Source organism: Colias eurytheme, chromosome 11, assembly GCF_061535395.1.
Source record: "Colias eurytheme isolate Ceu_HAF_F1 chromosome 11, ilColEury1 Martin Lab GWU primary, whole genome shotgun sequence".
Lineage (NCBI taxonomy): Eukaryota > Metazoa > Arthropoda > Insecta > Lepidoptera > Pieridae > Colias > Colias eurytheme.
In genome coordinates, this window is record NC_142990.1 from 11,740,875 (window position 1) to 11,755,904 (window position 15,030).

Consider the following 15,030-nt stretch of genomic DNA (forward strand, 5'->3'; position numbering starts at 1 on the left):
TCCTCCCGCGGCTTCGCCCGCGTTTTCAAAGAAAAACCCGTTCCCATAGGATTTCCGGGATTAAATCTATCCTATATCCTTTCTTGGGTATCAAAATATCTCCATACCAAATTTTATGAAAATTGGTTCAGTAGTTTAGGCGTGATTGAGTAACAGACAGACAGAGTTACTTTCGCATTTATAATATTAGTATGGATTGGATGGATAAAAAAAATTGAGGGGTGTCAAGGGATGGATCGGATGGAATGAAGTTTTAAGTTAGAGAGACACAGACAGAGGAACAAGTGCACGGCTTACAACTATAGCAAAAAGTGTCGTTACAACTTTTCGTCTCAATTTTTTCCGTCTAGCCTTCGTTCCAATAATAAATATAAACTTATTGAAAAAGTGACAAATTAAAATATGCACTTTTTCACTTTTCTTTACTCCAGACATTATTTTTTTCAAATATTTTTCACACCAATATCCAACACATTCATGCATGATATTATATATCTTTCAAAATATAAAAAATGATAAACCTGGCTTCTAATCTTCGAAGTGCAATGCACCCGACACAATCTAAATAACTGCTAGACTAACCTTCAGATATATTAGGCGGATTGTACAAGATGAGTTTATATCAGCTAACATATTCATTGTGTGACTCTTAGGTCAAAAATACTAAAATCTTCTTCAGAGTTTTTTCTCTTACAACCCTTTAAACGTTAACATTTTATTTGGATTAGTTTTGCAATCGCGGAGTACCTATAATTATAATTTCTTATATTTTATTGATCGGAGTTAAGTCAGATTTTTATAAGTAAAGAATATGTATACGTTCAAAAACTAATGACTACACAAATTAAAAAAAAATGCATTTTTTGGAAAAGATCTGCATCACATTCACACGATAATTTCTTAACAATTTAAACATTTATAAATGCAATGCTACCTATGTTATGTTCATCTATTATCTATACTATTATAAAGAGGAAAAGTTTGTATGTATGTATAGGTTTTCACGCATAAACTACTGGACCGATTTCAAAAATTCTTTCACCATTAGAAAGCTGCATCTTCACTAAGCAACATTGAACATAGGCTATATTGGATCTATTGTCTGTGCTATATTGCATTTTCCAAAAAATTAGAGATCCTTACCAAAAATGCAATAATGTATTTATTTCCTTAATAAAAATTCTGTCATCGCGTGCACTGTGGAATCTATTCCTTGAAGTACGAGGATGGTTCTTATGAAAAAAACGTAAACATCTAGGTACCACGGACGAAGCCGGGGCGGACCGCTAGTTTAATATAAATAAATTAATTAACAAATTCCAATATATGCGTATGTAATGTTTACTTTTCCTCCCATAAAAACATTTACTTTTTACAAAACCCAACGTTAACAAAAAGCCTAAAATAGAAAGCAAACGATCCGGTCCCTACCAGTTACTATCTTATTGCATCTCACTTAGGTCTTATCGTATATAACAATGTCTATACCACCTAACAATTTGTACAACTATCTTATAAATGCTTGAGCTGCATGTAAAATATGTTGAAGAAAGGAGTTTAACAAAACTATAGGTATTTTTAGGTTATTCAAATTAGGTTTCACAGTGCATTATAATCTATATTGTCATTCCTATACACACTTTGTTAGAAATGAATAGTATCAAAAATTACTTATTGTAACTAAAAGAAAATTCGACCTGTTTATTTTGAACCTGTCCCATTTTCGAATCCATCATAATTTGTACAATCACTACTCACTACATAGTATAAAACAAAGTCGCTTTCTGTGTCCTTATTTCCCTATGTCCCTTTGTATGCTTAAATCTTTAAAACTACGCAACGGATTTTGATGCGGTTTTTTTTAATATATAGAGTGATTCAAGAGGAAGGTTTAAGTATATAATTTATTCAGTTTTAGACAAAGCGGGCGAAGCCGCGGGCGGTAAGCTAGTTACATATATAATAAGTACACAAACGAATGATCAAATTTCATAAATGTTCGTTGATTGATTTCAAAAGAAGATGGAGTCGCATAATTGCGTCCTTATCACACGAAAGTTAATCAAGATGATATAGGAAGTTATCCCTTACATCAAGGTACCCTATTTTCATAATAAATCAGATATTAACCATATTTCCTCAATAAACGTTATCAAATGTTATCTTGAAATATTTACACCGTGTTGACCGACAACCGTTACTATAAAACCTTCTGTACAGCCTTAAATGGTGACTAACGGGCATCTTCCTGCATGATTGACTTACTGATAAATAATAATATAGACCGTATCCCTATAGACATAAGGACCATTTTATGCGGGTAGTTGCATAAATTATGCTCATGATTGAGAATTCATTGGTATCAGTAATAGAAATTGCTAGTTAAGACTTATTCGATTAATTGGTGATGAGATTATTGAAGTGGAACTATTAAACTGTTTGCTATGTAAATATAAATTGTGAATATATTAAGCTTCCTTGTTGGTCTCTGGTCTGTAGGTCTGGATTCAATGCAACAACGATGGTTACAAAGCTTAGCTGTATGAAATTTTGTATAACTGTAAATGTTTAAGAACATAGAGCTAGGCTCTATGTTTTTAAACATTTTTCATTAAAACCTTTACCACTGCTCGGCATTTACTTAGTTCTTCACTTGGAGGAAATTCTTCAGCATTACTCTTTAATTTGTTAATACCCCAATATCATAATACTGCCTGCAATCACCTCTATTTTCAACTATGTATAAGCCAAATAATAGAAATAAACAGGTAATAATTCCTATAATCTTTTAAAACCCATATCGAGACCTTATTTATTTATAGTCGAAGCTATTATAAACAACATTTTCGAAAAACTGATCAACTTAAACACAATTAAAATAATTTTTGCACTAAAACATATTATTCTTATTACTTAATCCAGTCAAATAATTAATTCAATGCATTCTTGAAAGTGAATCCAAAACATTACTACATTATAACAAATACAGTACCAGCAATTAATTATAACAAATTTAAAATGCATGAAATAATATCTTTCTATCGACTGCTTTCACAAACCGATGCAAGTAATGCAGTTCTGCCAATTTGTAAAACCGACAGTGTCCCATTTAACGCCAATCTCCGCAATCATGTCCGACAATAAAACAAACCAATTACCATATTTATCCTTACAAGCTCCGTGACCTTGTTACTGCATCATTATATACGCATTTATCATGCATGATTGATAGCTGTAAATATAATTATATAACCACCAATTTTCGTCCACCAAATTGAACCTTATCCGTTCAGATATAAGGAATTAAATTAGCCTCAAATCGCAATGCAGCTTTATATCGACTCCCTATCAGAGTTGTCCAGCGAAGCGTGACCTCCTCAAAACAATGCTAAACATAATCCGCAAAGGTAAACAAAACTAGCGTGTCTCCACGACAGACCAATTTGTTTTGGGATGCAATTATGTTGACTCACTCGAATTAAGATAGCGCTTTCCAAACGAAAGGTGTCGGCCAATTATCGTCCGCTCGTTGAGGCAATTATAATCTTTTTGCTGAAGCCCCGTTACCTGAGCTTAGATGCTCGGCAAAAACGCAGCGGTCGCAGTCTGAGGGCCCACATTGCGCCGGGTGGACGTCATGTCTCCACGATTCGTTATCGCCTTACTGGTTATAGTCTGCCTCTCGAGGGCAGCAGCCAGGCCGGTGCGGAGGACTCTGAACTTCAATATGTTCGTGCTGAAGCCGCGGCAGGATGAGCCGGAGCGTTCTATACTCGCTACAGAAGGGCTGTCGCGATTCGGTCCTATTTTGGAGTATTTGGTCCAACGAGTTCAAGGCCTGATGTCGGTAAGGTTGCCACCCGACGCTGAATATTATTCTGAAGCGCCAGTGGACGCGGATAATGAAGTCGATGTGCAAGAGTCGAGGATGCCGGGAGTCCCCGGCGTGGTTGTGAGACCGTCCCGGACAAAACCGGGGACATATGAAGTGGAAATTGACGTGGTGGTCGACGATGGGAAACCCACGATGGAAGATACACAGTGAATTTACGTGATAAGCCCGCATTTAACTAACGATTGTATTTTTATTCTTGCCATAATTTAAGACGATTAAATTATTTTTTTTATAATGTTTTTAATTTTATTTTAAAAATCTTTTTGCAATCAAACTTTCTTAAGACTTTTAAAGGCACTTCTTAGCAACTGTTTAATTGATATTTAACTCAAAACTAAATTAAGGTATAACATGTAAATTTTTGCCCATGATTCAAAGAAAATCAATCATTCAAATATAAAATCGTATTTTAGGTGAATCCTAGAAAAAATTGCACCTAAAAATACTTTACCTGCTTATTAAGTTGACATTTTTATTTATCTTTTACACAGCATTCATTGATTTACTATAAATTTTGAAATAGACATACCTATAGTTTTGTTATAGTACAATTTCCTATCATAATAAACAACCTTCTTATAACGCATTTTCATTCCACACAATAAGCTTTTACATTATTATTACGATTACAGTATTGACTTTCTTGATGCCAATGTGAAGGGATAATCGAATGTATTTAATATTTTTCTGCATATTTTGGAAAAAATTTATGAAATCCTTTCAATTTAATGTTTTTTTTAATTAACTCTACATTAACTAATGAAATGTTTAAATATTAAAACAAGACACTACTGAGAGACAATAATGAAGTGCGAAAGATACATAATTATATTTTTCCGACCATATAAACATACAAACAAGTTTACATCAAAAATGTATATATATAATGTAATAAAACCCTGCGCTAATTAGTAATAATTTATATATTATTATTTACTAATAAATAAATAAAAATAACAAGTTTGCAAAACTGTTTTTGTTTTCATAAAATATAGTCTTAACGAGTTTTTTACTACAGTACCTAGCTAGGTACTATTAATCTTAGAGGGACATTTTTATCCCTCAACATAATGATACTTTTTAATGATACAGTCATTAGTAAGCAGTTCTAATCAAAATTCCAAGATGGTGTTTTTATAAAGATGCTTCAAATAATTTTTATAAGAATACAGGATTGTTGTATGTAAATGGCTTATTTATGCTCTCCAACGATATTAATAACATTTGTAATCTTTATATATAAAAATGAATCGCAAAATGTGTTGGTAAGCGCATAACTCGAGAACGGCTGAACCGATTTCGATAATTCTTTTTTTATTATATTCCTTGAAGTACGAGGATGGTTTTTATGTAGAGAAGACGTAAATATGTACCACGGGCGAAGCCGGGGCGGACCGCTAGTGAAGAATATAAACGACGTATATACTAGTAAAACAAAATATATAAAGGCAATTTAATGCTGTTTATATTACATTTTTTAATCTGATAATTTATGAACTGCCGAAATATCTACAGACTTAGTTTAAAGCTTTCATAGTAATTTAATAAGAACTCGATATAAATTCAAGCAATCTAGAAATGTAGCGCTTCGTTTCTTTTCCAATACAGTTAAGTAATATGTAGTAATTAGTATCCAAAACTTATTTTTTATGATATTAGTATTTCAATGGTTTCCTATCCTCACAATTAATTTTAAATCCATACATCTATTCGTCGTACTAGGATTTTAGAAATGTAACTAAGCTTTCCTAAAAACATTTGAAGTGTTAGTAATTACTCATTATGTCGGTTTGGAAACGTTTTTTACAAAATTACCAGCTTCATACAATTATCTCACAGAAACATTGTCATCGACGTATAACCCCAAAACAAATATATCCTACTATCCTATCCTACTAATATTATAAATGCGAAAGTTTGTGAGTTTTTTATTCTTTCACGCAAATACTACAGAACCGATAATAATGAAATTTAGCACACATATATACAGGGTAACTTGGATAACACATAGGATAGGTTTCATCTCGGAAATCCCACGGGAACGGAAACTATAAGGGAACTTTTCTTTGAAAACGCGGGCGAAGCCGCGGGCGGAAAGCTAGTATATCATACATTGTTAATTTTTGTGTACGATATTTCCTATAGAATGTTTCCTAATAGACAACAGGCATGATTATTACAAACATAAGATTTCCAATCCAGCCAAATCTTTAATTTTCATCCATCATTCCTTTCGCCAGACTCTGTAACTGAAACGCTATTTCTGATTTAAATTAACCGTAATGATAACACTGTCAGTACTATAACTAGACCTGTCAAAACCTAAACGCCTACACAATTACGCATTAAGGTATATCTAGCTCAACGAGCATTATTAACACAGATGCCTCAATGTCTGCCTATGCATTTTAGACTGTGGGCACAATGCAAGCGATAGCGATTTTATATTGCTATTCATTTCTCTTAGAGGTTTATAATTTGAGTTATGAAACTTTAAAGCCCCGTTTTATAACATCTATATAAGTGTTAAAATCAAATACAACAAAATTGAATAAAAATATTAAGGACTAGCGGTCCGCCCCGGCTTCGCCCGTGGTACATATTTACGTTTTCTCTACATAAAAACCATCCTCGTACTTCAAGGAATATAATAAAAAAAGAATTATCGAAATCGGTTCAGCCGTTCTCGAGTTATGCGCTTACCAACACATTTTGCGATTCATTTTTATATATAAGAGATAAGCTGTGTTAATAAAATAGTTAACAACTTTGCAACTTTGTCAAACAGCTGTTGCTTCATTGTATAAATAGGGGGCTCTAGATGTACTTTAAAATGTTTATAATTAGCAAATTAAAAAAAAAAAGTGTGTGCGTGTAACCTTTACGCGCGATTGAAGTAAAACTTCTTTGGCGTTGACGCCATATATCACTGAAATGATTAAATATTAACTTAAATAAATAAATATTATATTATAATTTAATTATATTTATTATTCATGTGCTTTACAAAGATTATTTAAATGTTATATTAATATTATTCATTCGAAACAGGTAATTGAATGTCATCATAATTTCTTACGTACGAAATTATAGGTTTGTGGTAACTATAATGTGAAACATAAATTTTACTCTCTAAATTTGCTACTTTTCTTGAAAATACAGCATCTATCGTTGTACCGAAACGCGTTGTTGAATGAAGTCGAGAAGTATTCATAGATAAATCAAATTTTTCTTCTAAAAAATCAATTAACGGCTGAGATTCCTGAGAGCGAAAATTAACATTAAAATCTCCAGTTAGAATCATCGATAATTACTATTTAAGGTTGATGTTCCGACCGTCCCTCCATACATTTTTGATTACCTCTAAACACTTAACACAGACACTATTTCTTTAAAACTAATCATTTTATCACTTCTCTATAATGAAATGTGTGCGCGTTCGACCTTTTTAATCAATAATTTACAATATTTACTTAGAAAAACAACAGTAAAATACCGGAAAAATTTGACACTTCTACAGTAGTGTGCGTGACTTTTGCCAAGCGAAACACGACATAAAGCACGACATCTAGCGCATAGACTATATACTTATTACAGATCTAGCGCGTCAATGTCTAAACGAAAGGCGATGTTTAGACATTGACGCGCTAGATGTCGTGCATTCGCGTTCGTTATCTTATGCATAATGAGCATAATTCTAATAAATCAAAGTTCTGTGTAAAAATTGAGTAATTTCATTTCCAATCGTTCAAAGAAAATAACAATAAAATAAAATAAAACTAATGACCTTAGAAACTATGTTTTTTTTATTTATTACTCATTATTGTTCGTCCGTCGTAGGTCTGTAAACTGTATTGTACACTGAAGGTAAATGGTACTGTAGGTACTTTAGTTCGGCGTCGTCGCTCGTCGGCTTGATATAAAATTACATTCTTGATTTCATTGACACGCGCTATGATTTGCGCGCGGAATTTCTTGTGTTGTGAATTTATTTTTGTATGCTATGCATTTTAATTGATTCAAATTGCAATGTTTCTCTAGTATGCATTTGAGACTATATTGTAAATTGTAATAATTGATCGTGGGTATAGTAATTAATTATTCTAATAACGCAATTAGTAATATATGTATTTTCGGTGGGATTCAAAACAAAAAATTGGCCCGTTATTTTTATGAAATTTCACCACATTGCAAATCACATCAATCATAGTTCATACACATGTATGACGAAAGTGATTAGTATTGTGGCTAACATTGACTCATCAGTTCATCACTGAAACCAGTGATAAATCAGTACCTATATCATATTGTGTTTGAATATTTTTAAACAATGATATAAGTATACAATTATTATAAATCGGTAAACTATCAAAGTAACCACAAACTTGCAAACATTGGTAAAATGTCCAGTAGTTTATGAGCCTATTCATTACAATCAAACAAACAAACAAAGTTTTCCTCTTTATAATATTAGTGTAGACAAACACTATGAATACGATCACGAATGCAAATTCGGGGATTTTCTAATTATTGCTAAATAATAATTGAATTCGTTTTGAAATACTCTATAATTTTTAGTGTATAAATAGACATTTATAATGTGGTGCTCATTTTTTTTGTACTGCTAACGCTATTGTAGGTACCTATTTTCGTTGTTTTATTTCAAGTGAACACGGCCATACAATTTTGTCACGAGCCGCCTATGATTGTAGGTACTTTTGTTAGGCTCCTTCGTCGTCCGCGTCGGCTCGAAAGTTCTTGATTTCATTGTCACGCGCTATGATTTGCGCGCGGATTTTCTTGTGTTGTGAATTTATTTTTGTATTATTATTATTTTTTATTTATTTTTTTTATTTTATTGATTCAAATAAAATATTTCACTAGTATGCATTTGAGACTATATTGTATTATGTATAATTTATCGTAGGTATAGTTATTCTTATAACGCAGTTATATTTTCGGTGGGACAATTTGACCCGTGATTTTTCTGAAATATCACCACGTTGCAAATCACATCAATCATACACACGTATGACGAAAGTATAGTGGCTATAATTGACTCATCAGTTCATCACTGAAACCAGTGATAAATCAGTACATATATCATATTTTATTGTGTTTGAATATTTTTTAAACAACGATATATACAATATTATTATAAATCGGTAAACTACCAAAGTACTTCCGAATTTTCAGACAGACAAACAAGTAGTTTGAACACGCAGTTTTCTTATACTAGTAGCAAAAATCAAAACCATAATATTATGTTTCCCTACTATATTTTACTAAAAGTCGAGTGCGTCGAAATCGTAAATAATAATATGTTTTTCACCTTCCTGGTTATTTTCCCATAGTAAATAGTGTTTTAGGTTTGTTGTTGTAGGTAGGAATAATAATAATTATTCTTACATGTTGGTTATGAAATGTATATTGAAATAATTTACTTTTACAAATCATTAGTGATATAAGTTTTGAGTGAAAATGCTTGGATCAGCAGGTACTTCAAATACATGTTTTGATAAAAAAAACAATAGTGTAATAAAATAAAACTGCGTTTTATTGTAATCAATGTTGACAATTTTAAATTCCAAAATTATTGATCAATAAAATAGTTTACACCAACAAATATAACTTTTATTTTTATAACAATCGTTCATAACTTCATAATATAAACCGTAGCAGGTGGCGTTTTGAAGTTCTGTCTACTCATACAGAAAAATGGAAAACTTGTTTTTTTTGTAAACAATTTATTACTCATGTTGTTTGGCAACTCGAAGCGTGGTCGTCCGTCGTAGGTACTTTTGTTCGGCGTCGCGTCGTCGTCCGCGTCGGCTTGATATAAAACATTCTTGATTTCATTGACACGCGCTATGATTTGCGCGCGGAATTTCTTGTGTTGTGAATTTATTTTTGTATGCTATGCATTTTAATTGAATCAAATTGCAATATTTCTCTAGTATGCATTTGAGACTATATTGTAATAATTGATCGTGGGTAGGTATAGTAATTAATTATTCTAATAACGCAATTATATTTTCGGTGGGATTCAAAACAAAAAATTGGCCCGTGATTTTTATGAAATTTCACCACATTGCAAATTATATATTATACAATTACAATTACAATTATTATAAATCGGTAAACTATCAAAGTAATTACAAACTTGCAAAATATGCTTTTCCGAATTTTCAGACAGACACACAATTTTATTAGTTTGTTTTAGCAAAGTAGGTACCTATACCTATACGCTTACGTCGCGCGTCGCGTCGCGTCGTCGAAAACGGTGCGCCCAGAAACAAACATACCTAATTCAGTTACAATCCTTTTTTTGTTCCGTAATTTATTGTATTTATTCTAATACGATTTTTTTTATTCGTCGGCCAGTTCTACTAGGTATAAAAAGATAAAATTGAAATATAATTATTGTAGCGACAGCCATATTATGTTACTATGTTTTCGTAAATATGTTTTTCACCTTCCTGGTTATTTTCACATAATCTTATTATAATATTCTTATATATAAAAATGAATCGCAAAATGTGTTGGTAAGCGCATAACTCGAGAACGGCTGAACCGATTTCGATCATTCTTTTTTTATTATATTCCTTGAAGTACGAGGATGGTTTTTATGTAGAGAAAACGTAAATATTATGTACCACGGGCGAAGCCGGGGCGGACCGCTAGTATATATATATAAATGAATCGCAAAATGTGTTGGTAAGCGCATAACTCGAGAACGGCTGAACCGATTTCGATAATTCTTTTTTTATTATATTCCTTGAAGTATGAGGATGGTTCTTATGTAGAGAAAACGTAAACATGTACCACGGGCGAAGCCGGGGCGGACCGCTAGTCTTATATATAAAAATGAATCGCAAAATGTGTTGGTAAGCGCATAACTCGAGAACGGCTGAACCGATTTCGATAATTCTTTTTTTATTATATCCCTTGAAGTACGAGGATGGTTCTTATAGCTAGAGAGCTAGTTAGTTTAGTTTTAGTGCAGTGGCAGTGTAAATGTTGTTGTTGAGGTTATGTAAATTTAACACTTTAGTTAACTACCAAGATATAAAGAAATGAGGATAGGACACAATAACTATTGGTTGAGGTATTTATAAACTCATAATATACTTTTAAAAAAATCACGTTTTAATAAATTTCTAGAATTAAATTAGAACAGCTGATTCAAAATAGCCTAAAAAATCTTAATAATAATAATTACGCTTCACAGCAAGAAGAAATGTACCATATGTACCCGCACAAAGTCGATATTGTGTTGCCTACCGTTCGACTCAATGGCTAGGGTTGTAACTACCTTTAATAATTATTACCAAACTAATAAACCGAGTGATGCGAAATAACCATAATTCTTTTAGAGTTTGATAAAATGATCAGGCAGGTATTTTCTTTAATCCTCTGAATTCTCGGTTACTAAATTGTATCGTTGAAATTATTCTTAATCGCGTAAATTTAATAAATAATCATATGGAAAACACTTTTCATTTGTTTTTTTACTTTCACGCCCAACTACTATACAATAATTACGTTGTTTCGGTATTTTGACGAGAAAACGCAGGAAACATCCGTTGTATCATTTTAGATAGATTGTATATTTTGTATCTGTAGAATTGAAATCAAAGCTATGTATATGTTGTCTCCATTCTTTTCTTATCGGATTGTTGATCCCAATGCGAATGCGTCACATTTTATAAAAGACAATTAAGAACATCAAAAATAAAGTGATACGTAAATATTTCACAGTGCAATATATTATGTAATTAATAATAATTATATATTTATGAAAAAATAATTACATCAGATTTAATAATAGCAATTGTTTTGAATGTACATAATATGAATAAATGATTACATCATAATAGTAATAATCACAATTGTTTTATTTCCCATTTGTTGCAACCCTAGCATATTTTCATGTAGCAGCAGAAGTACCTACACTGGCGGCGCGGCCGCGGCATCGTGCGACATCAAAGGCATTGCCTTACTAGGTAAGTTTATAATGACTCATTTCTTTTATTATATAATTTACGTTTTACTTTTACAGAATCCGATTCAATGGATTATGAAGACGAGTCACACAACGCCATACGATAGTGATGATGAATGAACATTTCAATAAATGCATGCGTGTTTTTTTATGTTGTTTTGTAATTATTGTTAATTGTTTCTTAAATAAAGAAATAAACTAAATATTTAAATGATGATTTGTTATTTGCAACACAACTTTATATTTGAGATTCTTTACAAATGTATATTTAGTTTTGTATCATCAAATTTATAAATTTTATTCCATAGTTTTCAAAATTAAATGTAAATGACCATAAAAACATTAATAAAGTAAATCATTGATGTAAGGTCAGGGAACGTAATACATATATACATCTGACCATGTAGAAGCTAAGTCTTGTTGACTGCTGAAGTCTGTAAAGTTTTGTTGTCTGCTGAAGTCTGTACGCAATGAAAATGTCTGCCGTTTCGAAAATAAGTTTTTAAGACCCTAATAAATAAAATATATGAATGGCAGATCTGGTCAAATACTTTCAAAATTGTATTTTTTTCAGCACTTTCATAAGTGTCTGCCAGAATGTTATCCGCGTGATAATGGTCTGCCATTGTTATTTTCCGATAGTAATAATAATCTATTTTCAAATATCAAAATGGCAGACGTGGTCAAATGGTTTCAAAGTTCGCCAAAAATTTCCACCTGTCTTACCTAAGCGCGCGCCCCGTCCACCACTCTGGGCTTAGTGACTCCTCATCTCATGTATAGTAGGTATAGGGGAATCAACACACAAAAATCCAGGTCTGGTCAAATACATACAGGTAGCTTTGCGCTAGCTCTCTAGCTATTACTTCTTATGGAGAGAAAACGTAAACATGTACCACGGGCGAAGCCGGGGCGGACCGCTAGTAAATAATAAAATAATAAATAGTGTATTAGATTTGTTATTGTATCTTGTATACCTACGAATAATTATTCTTACGTCTTGTTGGGAAATGTTCAAATACCTACCTATTGAAATAATTTACTGTTACAAATCATTAGTGTTATTAGTTTTGAGTGAATAGGCATGGATCAGAAATTCAGAATATAATATGCTACTAACTACTCAAATACATACATGTTTACACAACAAACACCACTGACCTCTATAACTATAAGTTATAGAGGTCAGTGACCGTCAGTGACAAACACTATGGATACCTACGCTCGCGAATGCAAATTCGGTGATTTACTAATTATTGATACCTAGTCATTGAATTCGTTTTGAAATAGCCTGTACTTTGTAATTTTTAGTGTTATAGACATTTATAAAATGTGGTGCTCATTTTTTTGTAATAAATCATCCCGAACGCTATTGTATTTTCGTTGTTTTATTTCAAGTGAACACCTATACAATTTTGTCACGAGCCGCCTCTGGCCTCTGGGTGAAATAAACAAGTCAAATGATTTTTGTTCTAATTGTATTTTGGTAGTAGTTTGTTTAGAATTTACATTACCATTGTTTAATTTTTATTTTGTATTTGCAGTAAAATAAAAAGATGAAAAACTTCATTAGGTATATTGTACGACACCTCACTCTGAATCGCGCTAGCGAAATTTTTTCGTTATAGAGCACATATACAACTTTCGGACAATCTTCATTGAGGCCGGCCGGCAAATCGAGTATGTCGAGAAACTTCACTTATTCGATGGAGGTATTCTACCTTCCTTCCTCCACAGTTGTGGGACCCCGACGTGCATTGAACACGCAGCTTTCTGATACTAGTAGCTAATATCAAAACCACAGATATGTCTGTGATCAAAACCATAATAATATTTTTACCTATTATTTTACTAAAAGTCGAGTGCATCGAAATCGTAAATATGTTTTTCACCTTCCTGGTTTTTTTTCCATAGTAAATAGTGTTTTTGATTTGTTGTTGTATGAATAATTATTCTTACTTGTTGGTTATGAAATGTATTTTGAAATAATTTACTTTTACAAATCATTAGTGATATTAGTTTTGAGTGAAAATGCTTGGATCAGCATAATATCATATTTGCTACTTCAAATACATGTTTTGATAAAAAAAAAACAATAGTGTAATGTAGGTAATAAAATAAAACTGCGTTTTATTGTAGGTAATCAATTTTGACATTATTTATTTCCCAAAATTACAATAAAATAGTTTACGCCAACAAATATAACTTTTATTTTTATAACAATCCTACTTCCTACTAATGCGAAAGTTCATACATGTTTCAAAAGAAAAACTTTTACTTTTACTATTATTTCAATTTATCCGGTTTAATTAAGACTTAATATTGATACATATGATCATTATAAATACAAATAGGAATTAACAATATAACGAATACGTGGCACAACTAAAATTTTACCGATACCACCCGTGGTCATTCTCCTTTGTGGGTCATTTGTAACAGGATGGCGGTTCTACAGCGAAACAAGAAAAATGATGGTCAGAACGCTGATACCGGATACCTTAAGATACTGTAATATAAAATATTACTAGATTAGATAAAATATTATAGGTAGTATCTTCACCGTGTGTGACGCGCTTTACATTCACGCCATCTAGAGTTAAATCTTTATCATTTTTGTATACGTCTGTGTGTGTAAACGACCCTGTATGCAATGACAGATGTTAAAACGCATAATTTTACCGAATTGGGTGGATTTTAAGGCAATGATATAACATATTTCAATAAAATATAATATTCAGTAACCGCCATGACTATTCCTAGGTTTGATGACTATTCCAATTACGCAAAAACTCAAATAAACTAGAAATGTAGAATTCAGCGCCATCTAGCGGGATATTGGCTGGGAACAGATCGTTGCAATCACCTTAAAAGTCGAGAACCTTCAATTGTGAAGTGAAGTAATTGCTGATGAATAAATTTTATGATATTTGTCAGGCTAGTATTTGTAGAAATATAAATAACAACGATAATCACAGGTTGGTCATTCGTATTAACACATCGAACCAAGACGATGTCACCAATTTGTGAAACCTCATCGGAAATTTGTGATAATATAGTTGGTGAAATATTTTGAATTGGTGTTACATTGTTCAGTGTATCTGTAGATGAATGATATACAGCTACTCCA

General features: G+C 32.0%; 1 pseudogene; it reads left to right on the forward strand.

Moving 5' to 3' along the window:
• The first annotated feature begins 2,738 nt into the window (after positions 1 to 2,738).
• On the forward strand, positions 2,739 to 4,125 carry LOC149904892 (uncharacterized; annotated as a pseudogene).
• Positions 4,126 to 15,030: the final 10,905 nt, after the last annotated feature.